Source organism: Panthera onca, chromosome B2 (assembly GCF_046562875.1).
Source record: "Panthera onca isolate mPanOnc1 chromosome B2, mPanOnc1 haplotype 2, whole genome shotgun sequence".
NCBI lineage: Eukaryota > Metazoa > Chordata > Mammalia > Carnivora > Felidae > Panthera > Panthera onca.
In genome coordinates, this window is record NC_138343.1 from 138,734,107 (window position 1) to 138,752,538 (window position 18,432).

Consider the following 18,432-nt stretch of genomic DNA (forward strand, 5'->3'; position numbering starts at 1 on the left):
AGAGGGATCTTGGCAAAGAGCTTGGTGTCTTTGTGTCCTCCATGCTGGAGAGAAGAACACTGTGACAGCAAGTTTGCTTTTCAGGGTAGAACGAGTCCTTGGTTGACTGACTCTGGCAGGAATGAAAGAAAATTCATACCAAATTAAAACAGGCAAAATCTGGAGGTAAGCTCACGAAGGTGGAGTGATCTATGAATTTCACCTCAAGACCTTCCATTTGGAGGTGAGGACCACGAACAGGCCTTGCCAACAGGCAGATCTGAACAGGTCTAGTGATGAGATCCAAAAAGCAATTCCAGTCTTGATGTTTATATCCTATTTTACACAAAGACCACGTGCACTAAAAACTATAGTGTCAAGACTTTCAGCGTCTTCCAGTGTCAAGAGTCTGTGTGATAAATGTTTGTCTTACTAACATTTCTATTGAAATTACATATTATACAGAAAAATGCACTGATTGTAACATACAGCTTTGTGGATTTGCCCAAATGAACACACCTGTGTAGCCCCAGTCCCGCTCGACAAATAGGACCCTTCTAGAACACCTCCCTTCCCTCCACAGTCCCCAGAGGTAACCACTATCCTGCCACCTACACCACAGATTAGTTTCACCTGTTTTTAACTTTCTAGAACTGGAACTACCTGGTACCAATTAATGTATGTCTGGCTTTTTTTCTCTCAACATTATGTTGTAAGTTTCATACAAAAGTTGATTCATTTACCATGCTATATAGTATTCCATAATAGGAATATATGACACTTGATCCATTCTGTTGAGGGACATGTGGGTTGTGTGTTTTTTGGACTCTAACATGCAAGTAATGATGCTAGAAACTTTCTTATCCCTACACTGAGCACAGTTAAGTGCATTTCTGTCGATGTATGCAAGGGGGCAGAATTATGGGGTCAGAGATTCTACATCTGCTTCATTTTTGTAGCCATTTTCTTAAAAGCTTTTCCAAGGTGATTGTATGAATTTATACTCCCACCAGCAGTGTATGAGACATATACACATCTTTGCCGACACTTGAGATTATCGTCTTTTTTCGTTTTAGCCATTTGGATGGTATGTTGTGGGGTTTCTTTGTTGTCTCAGTTTTTAGTTTCCTGATGACTGAAGGATAGCATCTTTTTGCATGTTTATGAGCTATTTGGGTATCTTCTTTTGTGTAGTAACTGTTCCAATCTTTTGCCCATTTTTTAATTGCAATGACTGATTTTTTTTTTTTTATTAATTGATTTGCCTGAGTTCTATATGTCTTCTGGATGCCAGACTTTTATGGGTCCCAATTCTTGCAGATACCTTCCGTCTGGCTGCCTTGGCAGCTTAGCGATTGGCAAATGCCTACAGGAGCAAGGGAAGCCTAAAATTGAGCTCCTGTCTCCAAAATTCCGTTTTTTCAGAGATTTTGGTCCTAGACCTCAGTGTCTGGGAAGTTCTTTAATGGCTCCAAACATGACTGTGTGTGCTTAATAGTTTATCTGGATTTACTGCTAGTTTTTCACTTCAGAAGGGTTGGTCTAATAGAATCTCTTCTTCCATCTCTAGAAGCATAAAGTTAGGAACCAGGTTGTTCATTTGGGGCACTTCAAAGGAAAACTGTAGAACAGAGGAGCATGTGTGATATCCTAAGGGCAGTGCCCCCACCCCCACCCCCACCACCTATTACTCTGAGACTGGGGAAAAACACTTGTGCTGGGCTCAGGCACAGGGTAGGGGGAGTCGGGGTACAGAGAGGGTCAGAGAGTTTAGCTGGTGGCTGTGCTGGGTTGTGCCCTTGTCCCTGGGGACGGGGATAAAATAACCTAGAGAAGGTTTGGAGATCCCAGAGCAGTGTTGCTGGGGTCAGCAGTGTCAGGGGGGTGCCTTGGTGGCTCAGTTGGTTAAGTGCCCGACTTCAGCTCAGGTCACAATCTCACGGTTTGTGGGTTCGAGCCCCGCGTCGGGCTCTGTGCTGACGGCTCGGAGCCTGGAGCCTGCTTCAGGTTCTGTGTCTCCCTCTCTCTCCACCCCTCTCCAGTTTGTGCTCCGTGTCTCTGGCTCCCAAAAATAAATAAAACGTTAAAAAAACTTAAAAAAGAAGAAGAAGAAAAGAGACAGAGACCCAGAGGGAGAACACCATGGGAAGGGAGAGGCAGAGATCACAGCGAGGTGTCTGCCACCCAAGGAACACGGTTGGAGGCAGCGACCAGAAGGGCAGAGGAAGGCATGGGACAGGTTCTCCCCTACAGCCTCACCAGGGATGGTGCCTCTGCTGACACCTTGATTTCAGACTTCCCGTCTCCAGAGCTGGAAGAGAACACCCTTCTGTTGTCTAAAGCCACCCAGTTTGTGGTCGCTTGTTACAGCAGCCTGACAAACTCACGCAACTACTGACTGGAAATGGGTGGGCTGGTGAACCGACCTGAGTTCAATAATGGGGAAGGAAAGACCATTGGATTTCTGTATTGGTCCTCACATTTTATATTAAACTTGGGATTTGAGCCTCTATTTTCCTTACAAGGGTGATCCAGGCGGCCCTGTGTCCACAGTGTTCAGATCTGCCTCTCCCCGCATAGGAGTTCCCGAGTTTCTATCTACCCTGTTATCAACTGCCTTAACTGTATCAATATGGCAAGGGTCCGGGGCTTTGCTTTTCTGGCTCTTGTTTCGCTAAGCTGGTCTAAATTGGCTTGTCAGAACTGACACTGATTGAGGAAATAGGTACAGTTTACAACCATGTGTACTTTGCAGCAAGGAAGAACTCAGGCCAAGGTCCCGCCAGGAAGGGAAGTATCTAAATGACTCAGTGCAGTTGTGATATTTTCTCATATAAATGTGGACTCTCAGGGAAGATCTGTCGGAGCAACGGAAGGGCTCGGGAGAGTCCTCCTCAATTAAGTTGTCCTCGTTGCTTATAGGAATGTCCGAGATTGCATCGTGTATGATCATTCCTTGGTTTCTCAAAGGCATCGTCAGTGTTTCAATTAAAGCACAGATGTCCCTTGAGAAAGTTCATAGCTTAAGCCCTTAGCAGCAGCCAGGGTTGTGTATGGTGTCACTTCCATCCCAGGACCTAGAGGAGATATTGGGGAAGGAACACGGAAGGCCACAGCCTAGGGTAGGGCTCGGACATTACAATGCTCAGCCAATATTCAATAAACATCCATGTGGTAATGATGATAATTACCTTGGAAATCTGGAACCGTATTTCCAAAATGGAAAGGAGTTCATTAATAAAATGAAGAGTCTAGCTTTCCCCCATACAATTGGTGATCAGCCCCACCTACTCTGGGTCAGCTGGTGAGTAGGTCTATGACCACGGGCAGGTTGCTTATCCTTATAGTGACCCAGGTTACTCCTCATCTGTGAAATGGGACAATAATATTGCCTATTGCAATAGGCGGTTACAAGATGCAAATGAAATAAATTGTTTAAAGCATTGAGCTCAGCGCTTGGTGTAGAGTGAACGCTCAATAAACGTTAGGTGTATCACCAGTCTGCGAATTTTCTCTCCCTAGAGTAGCATATAGTTGAGTTTCTTTATGCAGTGCGGGTTTTGTGCTGAAATCATCTATGTTCCACAGAGTGATGCAGGGCTGTGTTGTTAATGTGAATTCAGATATCCGTCCATCAAAGAGCAGTATAGACCTCCTCCATTGGACACAGCCCACACTGTGCCACATAGTACTTATTTTTCATGTTTGAAAATATGTTGAAAAGAAAGCATCAGGATAAGAGGATTCTGTCATTGCTTTTAGCTTGTATAACACTTAAATGGTGCTTACTGTGTGCTTTACAGATATGAGCTCGTTTAATCCCCATAGGATTCCATCTGGTACATGCTATCATTATCCTCATTTACACATGGGGAAACTGAGGTTTGGAGGGATAAGTCATTTCCTAAGGTCACAGAACTAGTGTAAGAACTAGAGCCAGGATTTAAACCAGACATTCTGTCTCCAGTAGGGCCTGTTAGGTGTTACACCAAGCTGTGAGCATGAATGAACACACACACACACACACACACACACACACACACACACACACACATGCATGTGCACACACACACACAGGTATGTCGATGATATTCACCTTCCTTGAAAATGTATGACGGTTGGTGCCTTATAGACATTTCCTAGTGTAATCACATCTGGCTTGATGCAGCATGATATGGCTAGGAAAGGAGAGGCCATGGAATTTTAATAAAGGGGAGCCTCTGCTACCCATGTGGCTTCTGGAAAGCAGAGAGGGCCAGGTGAGAGGTGCCATCTCTAAAGAGCTCTATCAATATTCCTTATCTCCTCCCTCAGATAAAGGTGAACACGAGGCTGCGAGAGTTATCCGTGAGCAGCTCCCAGAAGAAAGGCGAAAAGGGGAGAAGGTGATTTTTCAGAACCTCGTTATGTTAACGAATGGAGGAAGCTAATGTGACAGAGGGAAAGACGGAAGAGACTCCTGCCCCGCGGGGGGCAAAGCCCTGAGCCCCATCACTGAGCAGGGCTTTGCAAAATGTACATGCCCAGCAGGAGAGGGACACGGCTCCGCGGAGGAAACTGCCCACTCGTGTGGGGAGCAGCCCTGAAAGGGCTGTGATGTTCTGAGTCCTGGTCCAGGAACAGCAACACCCTCGCTGTATACTAACCTAGGGGGAGGAAATTCACAGGCTGGTGACAACCTAACACATATCGAATGTTTATCCTGTGCCAAGCCCTGAGCTCTGTGCCTCAGATAAGTTATTTCATTTGCATTTTGTAACCCCCTAGTGAGATGGGTCACATTGTCGTCCCATTTCACCGATGAGGGTGTGCTCCCACTCTCGGGTCCACTCTCCAGTTAGGGAATGAATAGTCATAATGCGGCAGAAGTACAGAGTTGGTCCCCCCCAGACAAACCCTGGGAGGTGTTCACAGACTCAGGCCACTTCGCCGGTCCCGAAGCGTCAGAGGGTTGCCAGGAACTTGGGGTGCGTGTCTGGGCAGAACTGGTAGGAACGGTGGAGACCAGGAGGGGTAACAAGAAGGCTGGAGACCCAGTGGCTGTGGGAGTGGAGGTCAGGAGAGGTGCAGGGCGGCTCCCAGCAGTGTGGGAAACAGGGATGCTCTGACCGAGGCACGAGGCGGGGAGGAAGAGCAGGGAAGAGGGGGGACGGGCAAGGTGGGTGTGCACGGGCCGGCCCTCGGTGGGGTGGGAGTTAGGTGGCAAGGACTCGTTCTCTCGCACTTCGTTTTCTGTCTTCCTCCACGAGTCAGCCCTCGCACTGCTGAAGCTGTGTTGGGCTGGAAGGAAATGGAAGCAAAATGTACCTTTTCCGGGGGGAAGAGATGGGGATGGTGGTCCCGGGGGCCGTGGACCGCTCGGGTGGCCCTCGGACACACCGCCTGCTCGCTCGTTTACTCTTGGCGGAGCTGGTAGCGTTTGGGCTAATGGTCCCCCCTCTGTGGTCATCACCCCGCTGCTCAGCTCGCCGCCGGGATGGTGCCGGTGACACAGCAGAGGCTTTGTCTCGGGACGGCTCGTTTCTAGTACCGCATCCCCGGGACAAGAAGCTGGATTTCTCAGCCACTTCCTCCTCCAGTGGGTAAACCCGGGATGCCCTCGGGTTTCTGCGTGAGCGGGCAGCAACCGGAGCCCTGCCGGCTCCTAACAGTCCCCGAGGTGGGTGCATTTCTCCGTCACAGGGCAGGTCGAGTTAGGCCTCCAGGCACACGACTAATATCCTCTTGTTGTCGAAAACGGTGCTTTTCCAAAGACATTTTCTGAAACCTGGGACCCGTCGGGTCCGCCTAGTCAAAAGGAACCGGGAGGGCTTTATAGATTCGCTTGTGGCCTTGCTGGCAAGGGTACATGTCTGCAGATGATGGAGAAAGGCAGGCGGTGAGGTGGGAGGAAAAAAGCAGAGCAGCCTCCCGGGCTGGGCTCTTGCTTCTTCTCCGGTTCTCAGGGCTGCTTGTTTAAAACAGGCTGCCTGTTTTTATTAGGGAATTACACAAGGGAAAGCGTGTTTGCCGAGGTTCTCATTCCCATGACATGAAGTCATAAAAATATGCAAACGTAGCTCCCCATACCTTCTTGGGAGAAGGGGGATAGAAGGTGGGGGGAAGGAAGGAAGGAAACTATTCCAGAGGCTTAAAGAATAGACAGCAGCTATGTTTTCTTTCTCTCTTTCCTTTTTGGAAAGAAATGGTAAACTATCACCATTTTAAAAATTTGATCCAATAGCGCAGAAGAATTGAGGGCAGAAAGATTTCACCCATCTCATGCCTTTGGGGACCACAGATGTTGATGGTAATTGTATAATAATCTAGAAGAGAAAATTTTAATGTCAAAATGATTTTTTATTTTTTAGTGGAAACCTGTTGTTCATAGTGTAAGGATACAAATCTAATCTCTTATAGAAAGGTTATAAATAGTCTTACAGAAACCTGTATCTGGTTTAAAAGGCTGAACCTGGGATTTTAAAGCTTGTGGCTTTATTTAAAGTTTATAGTTAGAAAGTTCGGGTTAAAAAAAGAAAGAGTAGCTACAAGGTCAAGGTATTATTGCTTTAACTTAAGACAATAAAGATTCATTCATTCTGTATCTGTTAATTCAACGAGTATTTACATTATATGTTAGACACAAAGTTTAAAAAGCAGATTTTTTTTCTGCATGACACTATTTATCTATTCTCTCACTAAAGTTTGCAAATTCTTTTTTTAAAAATGCAATAGGATAAGGCCGTTAGAGAATCAGGTAAGTCTATATGTATTGACATGCAAATATTCCTCATATGCATAAATAGATGTTATAAATGACATATTTGATGAATGTTTACTATAATAGTTATAGGATACCCTGAGACTTTTTCTTTCTTTTGAGACATATTGGACTAAAAAAAATTGACAAGCATATAAATCTCATTTCAAGGTCAGGTTTTAGCTCACTTAGCACCCCAGTTTTGACACACTGAACCAAAGTTGTGTATCATCACCAAATTATAACTTTTGGAGGAGGTACAAAATAGTTCATGTGTGCCTGTTCAACTACACACCAGTATACCTAAAGAGATCTCATAGCTCTTCTTACTAGGAGAAAGCTGCTACGCTAATATCCTGACCAAGACCATTCTCTAGGTAGTTTAATTTTAAAAAATCACTTCCCTTCTAAAGATCCTGTGCGTATATCAGAAGACTCCACATCAACCCTCAACTTCAAATGTGGAGTAAGTTATTGTCAGCAAGCAGAAGTATATCTGTTTTTCCTTTCTTCTGGTCCACTTAGAACTGCGGCATCCAAACCCCAAACGCCGATGCTTTTCAATAAATAGCCGCCACAGCACGTACATAACAGAAGGTTAGGAAGACTGTGCTGTTGAAGAGAGAGTGGAAATGTCTGAACATAATGAACGGGGTTGGGAGGAAGTAAAAGGAATTTAGGGAGAGTCCACCCAGAGAGGCTGTGATGAAGTCCAAGAGCAAGTTTAATGGGATGAGGGAATTGAGAAAGTGGAACTTAGGGCCATAAAGGGAAACTTGAGAGGAAAGGCGTGCTCATATTTTGTAAGTTTTGCATTTCACGGAAATTTTATGGGCTTAGCAAACACATTTCCTATGCCGAAGGCTCCAGTGAAAATAAATGCTGGCTGTATAACCACCTTGTGGCAAGAATTGACCGGACATCTTTAAGGTGTATAGCATTATAATAGGTACTATATTCAAGCAGTGGAGCTGAAAGTCTGAAGTTTTGATTCAGAAAATAATTAACTTAAAGAGGCAGCACAGCAAACAGCCCGTGGAGACAGAGCTTAGAAACAGTGGTTTGAAAAACACCTTAGGTATAAGAGAGGGAGATTTGTTTACTGATCTCAGAGCATGTGCTACAGGGGCAGGGATCGTTGAGAGTCTTCTCCGGGAACAGAAGACCTTGCTGGCACCACAAGCCCTGCCACTGCGCTCTCCTGCAGACCTGCCCCCTCCAATACACGCTTGGCTGGAGCCCATCCAAGGTGGCACCACAAGCCTGGCATCGTGCGGGCAGCCCTGACCAGGGCCAGCACCACTCCACAGTGACTCCTACCCCAGGAAGAGGAAAAGATAACCACATACATCAGTCCCACCGGGGCCTGAGCAGTGGGTTGGGAGTAGACATCTGGTCTGATTGCGGGCCCCGCCCACCAACAAAAGCTCCTTGGGGCAGCACGTAGAAAGTGCCCTGCAGTTCGGTGCTGCTGCATCTCTGGCAAACGTCTGGTCTGACTCAACTCAAACCCAAGACAGCTCCAGACTGGGCCACTGACAACTGCAGGGACCAAATCCTGCCCACAGCAGGCATAGAGAGCCATTGCAGATGACTTACTAAGGGCAAAACAGCTTAGGCATAAAAGCAGGGCACACATACCACATATAGGAGATACCCTGGAAGCACCAGGTTTGGGTGAACAGGGACATGGCACCATAGGGCACTACAGGACCGCTTTCTCACAAGGTCACTACTTTTAAGAGCAGGAGACATAGCTGACTTTCCTAATATGTAGAGATAAATACAGACAGTTAGACAAAATGAGGAGACAGAGGAATATGTCCCAAATGAAAGAACAGGACAAAATAACAGCAAGAGACCTAAATGAAATGGAGATAAGTAATATGCCTGATAGAGAATTTCAAGTAATGGTCATAAAGAAACTCTCTGGGCTTGAGAAAAGAGTGGGGAACCTCAGGGAGACCCTCAACAAAGAGTTGGAAAACATAAAAAAGAACCAATCAGAGGGGTACCTGGGTGGTTCAGTTGTTTAGGTGTCCAACTCTTGATCTCAGCTTGGGTCTTGATATCAGAGTCATGAGTTTGAGCCCTGAGTTGGGCTCCATGCTGCGTGTGGAGCCTTTTTTTTTTTTTTAAGAACCAATTAGAAAATGAAGAACTCAATAACTGAAATTAAAAATACACTGGATGGAATAAATAGCAGGCTAGAGGAAGTAGACGAATGAATTTGTGACCCAGAGGGCAGAGTAAGGGAAATTAATCAAACTGAACAGTAGAGAGAAAAATAACAATAAACAATGGAAATAGACTTAGGGAACTCAGTGGCACCATCAAGTGTAATAACATTTGCATTATAGAAATCATGGGAAGAGAAGAGAGAGAAAGGGGGGGCAGAAAATTTATTTGAAGAAAAAAGAGCTGAAAACTTCCTGAATATGGGGGAGGAAACAGAAATCCAGATGTAGGAGGCACAGGGAGCCCCCAACAAAATCAACCCAAGGAGATCCACACCAAGACACAGAGTACTTAAAATGACAAAAAGTAGTGATAAGGAGAGAATTTTCAAAGCAGCAAGAGAAAAGAAAATAGTAACATGCAAGGGAAACCCCATAAGGCTTTTAGTTGATTTTTCAGCAGAAACTTTGCAGGCCAGAAGGGAGTGGCATGATATATTCAAAGTGCTATAATCTGCAGCCAAGAATACTGTATCCAGTGAGGCTATCATTCAGAATAGAAGGAGAGATAAAGGGTTTTCCAGACAAACAAAGTTAAAGGAATTTTACCCAGTCCTTACAAGAAAGGTTACAGAGGACTCCTTGAGTAGAAAGGAAAGACCATAAGTAGGAATAAGAAAAGTAGGAAGCAAGGAAGCAGTAAAAATAAGCATACCTATAAAAATCAATTAAGGGACTAACGAAATAAAAGGATATAAATTATGACACCATATACCTAAGATGTAGTGGGGAGAGGAGTGAAGAATGGGTTCAAATTTAAGTGGCTATCAACTACTATATGCATATGATGTTATATACAAAGCTAATGGTAGCCACTAATCAAAAACCAGTAATAGATGTGCCAAAAATAAAGAGAAAGTAATCCAACTATATCACTAAAGGAAGCCAGTGAACCATGAGAGAAGACAGCAAGAGAAAAACAGAGAAGAACTGCAAAAACAACCGTGAAACAGGTGACAAAATGGCAACAGGTACATACTTATCAATAATTACTTGTAATTAAATGTAAACTTGTAAATGGACTAAATGCTTCAATCAAAAGACATAGGGTGACAGAGTGGATTAAAAAAAAAGAAAAGGAAGCAAGGCCCATCTATCTGCTGCCTACAAGAGACTCATTTTAGACCTAACGACACCTGCAAAGTGAAAGCGAAGGATGGAAGAGCGCTTACCATGCAAATGGAAGTGAAAAGAAAGCAGGGGTAGCCTCTTATATCAGACAAAATAGACTTCAAAATAGACTATAACAAGTGGCAAGGAAGGACACTGTGTAGTCATAAAGGGAACAAGCCAGTAAGAAGATATAACAATTATAAATATGGGATGGGAGCACCCAAATCCATGAAGCAGCTAATAACAAACATAAAGGAACTAATAGTAATATAATACTAGTAGGGGACATTGACCCTTCTTACATCAATGGACAGTTCATCCAAACAGAAAATCAACGAACCAGTAGCTTTGAATGACACATTGGGCCAGATGGATCTAACAGATATGTTCAGAACATTCCATGCTAAAACAGAAGAATACATATTCTTTTCAAGTGCACATGGAAAATTCTCCAGAATGTACCACATATTAGGCCACAAAACATGTCTCAGCAAATTAAAAAAAAAAAAATTGAAGTCATACCATGCATCTTTTCTGACCACTATGAAACTAGAAAGCAAACACAAGAAAATATTTGAAAAGAACACAAATACATGGAGGTTAAATCACATGCTAGTAAACAGTGAATGTGTCAGCCAAGAAATCAAAGAGGAAATTAAAAATACATGGAGACAAATGAAAATGAAGACACAGTGGTCCAAAAGTCTTTGGGGTGAAGCAAAAGCTATCCTAAGAGGGAATTTCATAACAATATAGGTCTACCTCAAGACGCAAGAAAAAATCTCAAACAATCTAACCTGACACCTAAAGGAGCTGCAAAAAAGAACAAGCAAAACCTAAAACCAGTAGAAGGAAGGAAATAATAAAGACTAGAGCAGAAATAAATGAAATAGACACTAAAAAAACAATAGAATAGATCAATGAAACCATGAGCTGGTTCTCTGAAAAGATCAGCAGAATTGATAAACTGAAAAATTTTTTTTTAAATTATTTTTGAGAGAGAGAGAAAGACAGAGAGCAAGCAGGGAAGGGGCAGAGAGAGAGGGAGACACAGAATCAGAAGCAGGCTCCAGGCTCTGAGCTGTCAGCACAGACCCTGATGCAGGGCTCGAACTCACAGACTGTGAGATCATGACCTGAGCTGTAGTTGGCCGCCCAACTGACTGAGCCACCCAGGCGCCCCTAGAATTGATAAACTTTTAGCCAGACTCATCAAAGAGAGAGACAGACAGACAGAAGACTCAAACAAAATCAGAAATGAAAGAGGAAAAATAACAACCAACACCATAGAAAAACAAGAATTGTAAGAGAATATTATGAAAAACTTATATGCCAACAAATTGAACAACCTAGAAGAAATGGATAAATTCCTAGAAACATATAACGTCCCAAAACTGATTCAGGAAGAAATAGAAAATTTGAATAGACCAATTACCAGCAAAGAAATTGAATCAGTAATAATAATAATAAAAAAAATCCCAACCAACAAAAGTCCAGGACTGGATGGCTTCCCAGGTGAATTCTACTAAACTTTTATTTATTTACTTATTTATTTATTTATTTATTAATGTATTTATTATTATTGTTTTTTAATTTTTTAACATTTATTTTAGGGAGAAAGAGAGGGAGAGAGAGAGAGGGAGAAGGAGAGAGAGAGAGAGAGAGAGAGAGAGAGAGAGAAGCAAGAGAGTGTGTGCACAAGTAGGAGAGTGGCAGAGAGAGAGGGAGACACAGAAATCCAAAGCAGAACCTGACACGGGGCTTGAACTCATGAACCACAAGATCATGACTTAAGCCGAAGTTGGATGCTTAACTGACTAAACTACCCTGGTGCCCCTCAACCAAACTTTAAAACAAGTCTTAATACCTATTCTTTTAAATCACTCCAAACAATGGAAGAGGAAGGAGACTTCCAAATTTATTCTATGAGGCAGGTATTATCCTGATACCAAAACCAGATACCTGATACCAAAACCAATATCTAACAATACATTTAAAGAATCATTCACCGTGATCAGGTGGGATTTGTTCCTCGGTTGCTGGGGTGGTTCAATATTGGCAAATCAATCAATGTCATACATCACATCAATAAGAAAAAGGATAAGAACTATATGATCATTTTAGTAGATGCAGAAAAAGCATTTGACAAAGTACAGTCTCCATTCATGATGAAAACTGTCAACAAAGTAGGTTTAGAGGGAACAAACCTCAACATAATAAAGGCCATACTTGAAAACCTCACAGCTAAAATCATCCTCCATGGTGAAAAATTGAGAGCTTCCCCTAAGGTCAGGAAAAGACAGGGATGTCCACTCTTACCACTTGTATTCATCGTACTACTGCAAGTCCTAGCCTCAGCTATCAGACAACACAAAGAAATAAAAGGCATCCAAATTGGTAAGGAAGAAGTTAAACTTTTACTGTTTGCAGATGATATGATACTATATATAGAAAACCCTAAAGACTCCACCAGAAAATTACTAGAACTGATAAATTAATTCAGGAAGGTTGCAGTATACAAAATCAATGTACAGAAATCCATCTCATTTCAATACACTAATAATGAAATGGCAGAAAGGGAAATTAAGAAAATAATCCCATTTGAAATTATACCAAAAATAATAAAATACCTAGGAATAAACTTAACCAGAGGTGAAAGACCTGTACTCTGAAAACTATAAAACACCAATGAAAGAAAGTGAAGATGACACAAACAAATGGAAAGATATCCCATGCTCATGGATTAGAAGGGCAAATGTTAAAATTTTCACATTACCCGTAGCAATCTGTAGCAATTCCAATCAAAATACTAACAGCAATTTTAACAGAACTAGCACTAACAATCCTAAAATTTGTATGGAACCACAAAAGACCCTAAATAGCCAAAACAACCTTAAAAAGAAGAACAAAACTAAAAATATCACAATCCCAGATTTCAAGATATAATACAAAGCTGTACTAATCAAAATAGTATGGTACTGGCACAAAAATAGACACATAGATCAATGGAACAGCATAGAAAGCCCAGGAATAAACCTATGAATATATGGTCAGTTTATCTTTGACAAAGCAGGAAAGAATGTACAGTGGGAAAAAGAGTTTTTTCAACAAATGGTTTTGGGAAAACTGGACAGCTATATGCAAAAGAAAGAGACTGGACCACTTCCTTATACCATACCAAAAAAAAAAAAAAAAAAAAATTCAAAATGGATCAAGGACATAAATGTGAGACCTGAAACCATAAAAATCCTGGAAGGGAGCAAAGACAGTAATGTCTTTGGCATTGGCCATAGCAACTTTTTCTATATATGTCTCCTGAGGCAAGGAAGACAAAAGCAAAAATAAACTATTGGGACGACATCAGAATAAAAAGTTTCTGCACAGCAAAGGAAACAATCGACAAAACTAAAAGGCAGCCCACTAAATGGGGGAAGATATTTGCAAATAACGTATCAGTAACCTTTTATCAGTAAAAGGTTAGTATCCAAAATATATAAAGAATTTATACAACTTAACACCCCCAAAATGAATAATCCAATTAAAAAATAGGCAGAAGACATGAACAGAATTTCTCCAAAGAAGACATCCAGATGGCCAACAGACACATGAAAAGATGCTCTACATCACTCATCATCAGAGAAATGCAAATCAAAACCACAATGAGCTATCACCTCCCACCTGTCAGAATGGCTAAAGTAAAAAACACAAGAAACAACAAATTTTGGCCAAGAGGTGGGAGAAAGAACCCTTGTGTATTGTTCATGGGAATGAAAACTAGTGCGGGCACTCTGGAAAACAGTATGGAGGCTCCTCAAAAAGTTAAAAATAGCACTATCCTGGGGTGCCTGGGGAGCTGAGTTCGTTGAACATCCAGTTCTTGATTTTGGCTCAGGTCATGATTTCACCGCTTAGGGGATCAAGCCCCACTTCAGGCTCTGTACTTGACCACATGGAGCCTGCTTGGAATTCTCCTTCTCCCTTTCTGTCTGCCCCTCCCCTGCTTTCTCTCTCTCTCTCAAAATAAAGAAACATTAAAAAAAAATGGAACTACCCTACAATCCAGCAATTACACTTCCAGGTATTTACCCAAAGAATACAAAAATACTAATTCAGAGGGATACATGCACCTCGATGTTTATAGCAGCATTATCTACAATAGCCAAATTATGGACACAGCCCAAGTGTCCATCAACTGATGGATGGATAAAGCAGTTGTGGTATAGATGTACAAGGGAATATTACTCACCCCTAAAAAAGGATGAGATCTTGCCATTTGCAACAACACGGATGGAGCTAGAGGGTATAACGCTGAGCGAAATAAGTCAGAGAAAAACAAATACCATGTGATTTCACTTATATGTGGAGTTTAAGACACAAAACCCAGAAAAAAAGAGACAAAAAACCCAGACTCTTACCTATAGAGAACACTCTCATGGTTACCACAGAGGAGGTGGGTGGGGGATGGGTGAAATAGGTGAAGGGGATTAAGAGTAAACTTATCGTGATGAGCACTGAGCGATGTATGGAATTGTTGAATCACTATATTGTATACCTGAAACTAATATTATACTGTTAAGTACACTAGAATTTAAAAAAAAGGGGCGGGGGGAGATTTATTAAAAAAAAAAAAAAAGTTAGACCCTTTGAACTTGTCAGTGGGAAGGGAAACTGGTCAAATGAATCCAGAGAAGGAAGATCCATGACCCTCACGTGCAGGTGCACACACAGACCCCCCAACTCTACCTCTCAACTACACACCATATACACATTTAAAAAAACTAACTTCTAATTTTTTTTATTTTGAGAGAGAGAGAGAGAGAGAGCGAGAATGCAAGCAGGGAGGGGCAGAGAGGGAGAGGGAGAGAGAGAATCCCAAGCAGGCTCCACACTGTCAGCACAGAGCCTGACATGGGGCTTGAACTCCCGAATCATGAGATCATGACCTCAGCAGAAACCAAGAGTCGGACGCTCAACCAGCTGAGCCACCCAGGCATCCCCGTGCAAATGGTTTTAAGACAATCGATCTAGAGGGTGGATCTAGAGTTTTGGGTTAAACACAGCTTTTTAGAATTATAATCAATCCTGCTACTTTCTTTCTTTCAGAAGTTTGAAAAATGTAGTGAAGTAAATTGTGCAAGTTCCTAAGCAGGCAGAGGAAAGACCCATTTGTATGTGACCAAGTGATCTTCAGAAAGGACAGATGTGGCCTTCCTCGAAAAGGCTATCCTCTAGAAATCTTGACTGTTCCAAAATTAGCCTGGCACACTGGCGGAGTTGCCTGCCTATGCTGGAGAGGCAGCTGGACCGGAGTCACCGTGGTGTTTGCCTCTCTACTGGATCCTGGGGTGCTGGGAGGGAGACGGCGAGTAGCTGTTAACGTTAAGGATATGAAGTATAGAAAAGCACTTAGTGGAAGTAACTGTTGCTGGAATCCTCATTCCTGCCCACGAACAGGTTGTAATACTGCTTTTGAGCTCTGTGGAGACACGTATTAAACACATTTTTTTTTATTTAAAAAAATTTTTTTAATGTTTATTCATTTTCTGAGAGATAGAGAGAGACAGAGCATGAGCGGGAAAGGGGCAGAGAGAGGGAGGCACAGAATCCGAAGCAGGCTCTGAGCCGGCAGCACACAGCCCGACGTGGGGCTCGAACCCACGAACTGGGAGACCATGGCCTGAGCCGAAGTCGGACACTTAACCAGCTGAGCCACCCAGGTGCCCCAAAACATGGTCATTCTTGAGTGGTTGTGTGTGTGTGTGTGTGTGTGTGTGTGTGGTCGTTTCTGTGGCCAGCAGGGCCCAGGCTGCAGCAGAGACTTTATTTACATGGCAGGAAGACTCTCTTAGGTGCTGGGAAAGAGAAAAAGGAGCAAAAAGCCATAACTTGAAAAAAAAGTCTTCCCCAAGTGAGACAGGTGTTTTAAGAAAACTTGTTGTAGAACTCGGGAGGTATGACCATCAGCTCAGTGTCCTTCTATCAGAAATACTGCACCGCACTGGGGAAGATTTTGGAAACAAAATTCAATTCTGCAAACATGGCTCGCACCTTTTATGTGCCAGAAAATGCAGATAAAAAGATGAACTGCGGCGTTTAGCTTTGGGTATTTTAAGTAAAGATTCTGCAAGAGAATATAACAAAATGGGTATCTCTAGGGAGTGGGGTTACAACTAATATTATTTCCAACTTTTTAGAAAATAATAGGAGACTGGCTGATTACTTTCGAGGGCTAGGAAGTGAGTGGATGGGGAGGAAAGCAAGGTTGCCTTTTTTTAAAACCTTCAAGCTGTTCTTGTCTTTGCCAAGCATGGAATTTTGAATTGAATTTTTGGAATCGATTTGATTTCCCGGGGCCTTTGGTCATTCCACAGGGATGCTGATCTCGCTAATGAAGAGGATCCAACATAACTTCCTGATTGTCCCCCAGCTCGCTGGCTCTTCCTTCCCCATTCTCTTTGCTCACCCAAGTTCACCCTGAGAGAGTTCTGTCCCTTCTATCCACAGTCTTTGCCCCAGGGCACTCCAGCCACACCCCGGCCTATGCTTCATTTCTACACGCCTGTTACTGCTCAGTCTCTATCTCCAGGCCCAGTGTCTGCTCTTCTCTCCAGTCTGTTCTCCACCCGCAGCTAGACCAGTGCTTAAAACCCTCCAGTGGGTCTTCTCATTGTTGGAAGGATAAAATCCAAAATTCTTCGCATGCCTACACGAGCATGCATGAGTGGCTCTGATGTGCCCCGTTGGCCTCATCTCCTGTAGCTCTGTCCTTAAACCCTTTCTTCAAATGGCCTCAGCTCTTTCCCACCTCAGAGCCTCAAATTCACCATTTCCCTTTTCTGGAATGTTCCGCTTCAGTCATCCTTCAGAGCTCAGCAAAACGTTGCTTTCTCCAGGGGGTCCCTCTCTAATTCTTTAGGACTGTGTTAACCCTCATTATTAGATGCTCTGTGTTCTTTAGCAGAGGTAGAAAAAAGAACTACCTGCAAAATGATTTATTTACAATCCACCTCCCTCAGATGGTAACCGTTGCTCAGATTAGGTCTTTACTGCCCAGTACAGTGCCAGGTGCTGAGTAGGTGCTCCGTAAGTGGATTGATAAATGAGTTCAGGCATTGGGGAGACTAAGTTTCTCGTCCTAACATTAGATGAATGTTCATCTTTACACAGAGCTGTATCTCTGCAGATTATTCTGTATTGAATGGAGCGGGACTAGGATTGAAGGGGAAGAGAAACTTGTCTCTCTCTCGCTTGGGCCTCACGGCACTGCAGCCTGGACTCTGGTGGGGGGGCTGAGGGGAACACACGCTGGTTCCCTGCGTGGGGCTTGGGCTAAGGAGAGAGACACAGTGTAGGGAGCCCTTGGGACGGTTTCACGTTTGGGGGGACCATGATTAGGCTTTCGCTTTTTTCTTTTCTGTTCTGTAATCCCCTTGTGTTTCCCCGAGGCTTCTGCTAAATTTTGTTGAGTCTTAACAACTTGGTCCTAGCTGTGCTGTGAGGAACCAGGACAGGAGGTGTCCCTGCCTCCACATGGGGCAAGGCTGGAGGAGGGCAAGCTGAGACAGCTTGCAGGAGAGGGCATGGCGATCAGGAACACAATGGCCAGCCGAGGGGACAAGATTCGCAGATGCGACAGTGTTCAAGTGAATGTGCAGGTGTATTTTGGGAGGGGAATGACTATGCCTAGACTTTTTTTTTTTTTATGTTTATTTTTGAGAGAGAGAGAGAGCGCTAGCAGGGGAACGGCAGAAAGAGAGAGAGAGAGAGAGGGAGAGAGAGCATCTGAAGCAGGCTCTGTGCTAACAGCAGAGAGCCGGCTGTGAACCTCAAACTGAGGAATTGTGAGATCCTGACCTGAGCCCAAGTCTGACGCTTAACCAACTGAGCTACCCGGGTGCCCCCCGCCTGGACTTTTCAAGGTTGCCTGGGGTCCTGGGGTCCTGGTTACCAGCTCATTGCTTGTCAGTTCCAAACTCCTCCTTTTTGCCTTTTCTGCAAAAATGGATCTGGGCCTGTGACATACTTTCCTTGCTGGCTGGCCTGTTAAGTGTCCGTACAGGGTGTGTGTATGGGGGGGGGGGGGAGGGGATACTGCAGGAGGACAGAGTTCTGCCTGCTGGTTGTCATGCCCTTGCCTGGCCGGCTCCTGCATTTGGGGGCAGCTTTCTGGCACCAGGGCCCTGCAGTGCTGGCAGTCGTGGCTTCTCCCGGCACCTTGCTCTGTGAGTGACTTTGCAGTGAAGTGCTTCCATGAGACGCCCGTGAGCAGCTCTCCTCACAACCTCGGGGGTAGATTACCAGCAAATTTCAGAGGGTGGATTTCCAGAAAGTTCTACCGGCATGATACCATGGTGACTTCCCTGC

The 18,432-nt window shown here is 43.7% G+C and overlaps 1 protein-coding gene across 7 annotated transcripts in view; it reads left to right on the plus strand.

The window, feature by feature from the left end:
- The window catches only part of TIAM2 (TIAM Rac1 associated GEF 2), a 323,817-nt gene that overhangs the window by 78,013 nt on the left and 227,372 nt on the right, over positions 1–18,432 (plus strand). The gene's annotated exons all lie outside the window — the stretch shown is intronic.